The 4,051-nt window shown below is 42.9% G+C and overlaps 1 pseudogene; it reads left to right on the top strand.

Annotated features, from left to right (window-relative positions):
• Positions 1-511: 511 nt before the first annotated feature.
• Positions 512-2,775, top strand: LOC148781433 (uncharacterized; annotated as a pseudogene).
• Positions 2,776-4,051: the final 1,276 nt, after the last annotated feature.

A 4,051-nucleotide genomic window follows, 5' to 3' on the forward strand; every position in this document is an offset into this window, starting at 1 on the left:
AATAAAGTCTCGTGCTTAACACGAGCAGATGTTGTTTAGGTAGTATTATTCATTTGTAATTAGGAGTCTGTTGCTTAATGTTAGGAGCTGTGGTAGACGGTTTCTAATGGGGTCTCCATGATACGTGTCGGTAGTTGTTGTAATGGGTCACATTCCTATTATATAGGGATTGTGGGTAGAATAATCAGGGAGGTGGTAGAGGGTTAGTAGGGGGCTATAAATATCTCATTGTAATGAGGAGAAAGGGGATAATTATTAATATCTTGTGCCCAATACTTCAGGAGGTTTAGTTTCCCTCGAAGAAACTACTAATTGTCTCTCTCGTAAATCTCTTCTTATACTCTATCTTGGGTAAAACGTTCCTCCCAAAATAGGTAAAAGTAAGAACAAATGGGTGTCTCACGAGTTGAGAAATCTAGCCTAGGATTTTGATGTAAACACTTTGAACGAACAACAACGTCAAACTCGCTCAGCAAGTCGAGCCTATAACAATTTGGTATCAGAGCCAGGCATGGCGGATCAACGCATTGGACATTTGGAGTTCGAGATAGGGAGCTTGAAGGCAGATCAGAAGCGAAGCTTCAAGGACATGATGGACTCCATGCGGCAGATGTTCACTGTGAAAATGCCTGCCTTGATCAAGCGACGAACAACTGCGAAAATAGTGAATCTTCCCACACAGGGAAGAGGCATATGGGACCATTTCCGAATGGCAGTTCGAGGTCCTTTGAAACCTACCTTCCGCGAATGGTCAAGTTGGACTTTCCCAAGTTCAATGGGGAAGAAGACCCCACTAGTTGGGTGTGTAGAGCCGACCAATTCTTCGAATTTCATCATACACCAGAAGAGGATCGAGTTCCCCTTCTGTCATTCAACTTAGAAGGTGATGCTCAGCTGTGGTACCGGTTGATGAAGGAAGAGGGTGCGATTGCCACTTGGGATGACTTCAAAAGTAGCCTCCATGCACGTTACGGCCCAACCCAAGTCTAGGATTTTTTTGTTGATCTCACAAAGCTGCCACAAACTGGGTCTGTACGAGAATATCAGACTCAATTTTAGTGTCTGTTGATACGGGCGGGACGATTAACACCATTACAGCAAGTGGGATGTTTTATAAGCGGGCTCAAAGAAAGCATTAAGACGGATGTGCAGGCTTGTCAACCAGCAACTTTGACTGTGGCAATAGGACTCGCCCGCCTTTATGAGCATCGCCAACTTAACACCAAGAAGGCTGTGCCTAACGAACCAAGGAAAACCGGCACCAACCAATCTAGCTCGAGTGGGTCTTTCATGCAAATTAAAAGGTTGTCTCCAGCAGAACTCAGCGAACGACGTACAAAGGGACTTTGCTTCAATTGTAACAAAAAGTTTGGCCTTGGCCATCGTTGCAAGAAGCTATTCCTCATCTATGGGAGCTGGCTAGACGAAGAAGAGGAGGCGGAGGCAGAGACAAACATGGCAGATGAGGTACCTGAAATCTCCCTCAACACCATTTATGGGGCATAGGCTCTACAGACCATGCATGTTCAAGGAAGTTTGGGCCAACAAAGGGTAACTTTTCTAATTGACTCTGGTAGTATGTATAATTTTTTGAATAATGCTATTGCACAGAAAATGGGCCTAGATCCTAGCAGTAAAGGAAATTTTGAAGTGGCTGTTGCCAATGGTGAAAAGCTTTCTAGTTCTGGATGCTGTAAGGCTGTATGCATGATGCTGCAAGGAATACCTCTGGTGGTGGATCTCTATCTGTTATCGTTTGAGGGTTGCGATGCGGTTCTCGAAGCGCAGTGGCTGAGCACGTTAGGCCCAATCACGTGGGATTTTTCCAAATTACAGATGGCATTTACTTTGAGTGGGAAAGAAGTCTCATTACAAGGATTGAAATCAGCGGATAATAAGGTGGTGCATATGGATGAGATTAGCAAGGACATAAAAAAAAGGGGAAAAGGAATATTGTTGCAGATATATTCACTTTCTATGAAAGGCACGCCAGGTAATTCTACACTCGAATTTTCTCCTCAATTTTCCAATAGCCAACTTAGCAAGCTATTACTCTCGTTTGAGGACGTTTTCAAAAAACCACAAGGGCTACCCCCGAAGAGAGCACACGACCATCGGATCCCTTTGAAAGATGGAAGCAATCCTGTTTCTGTACGGCTCTATAAGTACCAATATTATCAGAAAGCCGAGATAGAAAAGATGGTCACCGAGCTATTGAAATCTGGGGTGATAAAACCTAGCAACAACCCCTATTCTTCACCAGTGCTGTTGGTTGACAACTCGTGGAGGATGTGAGTTGACTATAGGACTCTAAATCAGCAAACAGTGAAGGATAAATTTCTCATACCCAATATTGACGAACTTTTGGATGAATTGCATGGGGCCTCCTTTTTCACAAAGCTTGATCTTCGGTCAGGGTACCACCAAATTCACATGCAACCAGAAGATGTTGAGAAGACCGCTTTTCACACCCACCATGGCCATTACGAATTTATGGTAATGCCTTTCGGGTTAGTGAACGCCCCTTCTACTTTTCAATTTTTGATGAACAATGTTTTAAAAAATTACCTACGAAAATTCATATTGGTGTTTTTTGACGACATTTTGATTTATAGCAAGAATTGGGAAGACCATTTGAAGCATATTGGTCTTGCACTATCTGTTTTACGGCCTAACCAGTTATTTGTAAAAAACGAAAAGTGTGCTTTTGGGCAACAGGAAGTGAAGTATTTGGGGCACCTCATCAGTCAAGATGGCGTGGCCATGGATCCATGAAAAATTGTAGCCATGACCAACTTGCCCAAGCCCACAATGTTAAAAGCTCTATGTGGATTTCTGGGATTAACATGATATTACCGAAAAGTCATTCAAAATTACGGTAAAATTGCTGCCCCATTAACCAATATGTTAAAAAAAGATAGTTTCAAGTGGGAACCGCAGTCCGAGGTATTGCTCAAGCAGTTGAAAACGACAATGACGCTAGCCCCAATGCTCGCCCTGCCTGATTTTTCAAAAAAAATCATCGTTGAATGTGACGCTTTTGAAGCTGAGATCGGAAGGGTGTTGATGCAAGCGAAGCAACCCATAGCATTCTATAGCCAAGCTTTACATGGTAGAAATTTTTTTTTATCCACTTATGAAAAAGAAATGTTGGCTTTGGTTCTTGCAGTACAGAAGTGGCGGCAATATTTTCTTGGGCAACAGTTCCTCGTAAGGCCCAATCACCACACCAGCGCAGCAAAGGTGGTTGATGAAGGTCATGGGCTTTTATTTCGTCATTGAGTAAAATAAAGGGAAGGAAAACTTGGTGGCTGATGCATTATCTCGGGTGGAAGAAAAGGGTGAAAACTTTGCATTATCTGCGCCGGTCCCATGTTGGCTTGAGTCAATTAAAAAAGAGGTGAAGGAAAATCTCAAAATGCAGGAATTAGTGATACGGGTAGAATAAGGAGAAGCGTTGGGTCCATGGAGCTACAAAGAAGGAGTTTTATTCTTTAAAAGTCGAATTTTCTTGCTGGCCGGATCTCCTTTAATCCCTACCATTATAGAAGGGTTCTATTCCAACACACACGAGGAATTCCACAAAACTCTTCATCGAATAAAGTCCGTGTGTTACTGGAGTGGAATGAGAAGCGAAATCCGTGATCATATTCAACAATGTGATACATGCCAACGTCAGAAATAGGAAAACACGTCACCGGCGGGGCTCCTCCAACCACTCCCAATTCCCCCAGAGGTATGGACTGATTTGTCCATGAACTTCATTGATGGCCTTCCTAACTCAAATGGTAAAACTACTATTTTAGTGGTTGTGGACCGCCTATCCAAAGCCGCCCATTTCATTCCAGTCTCCCATCCTTATACAGCAACATCGGTGGCTCAGATATTTTTTAATCATGTTTTTAAATTATATGGAATGCCTAAGTCCATTGTTTGTGATAAAGATCCAGTGTTTTCAAGTATTTTGGAAAGAACTCTTTAACTTGCAGGGCACTGCTTTCAACTACTCATCAGCCTATCACCCCCAGACCAATGGTCAAACAGAGGTGGT

This window comes from Amborella trichopoda, chromosome 7, assembly GCF_054954075.1.
Source record: "Amborella trichopoda isolate Santa Cruz 75 chromosome 7, AtrichopodaSantaCruz75HAP2 v2.0, whole genome shotgun sequence".
Classification (NCBI taxonomy): Eukaryota; Viridiplantae; Streptophyta; class Magnoliopsida; order Amborellales; family Amborellaceae; genus Amborella; species Amborella trichopoda.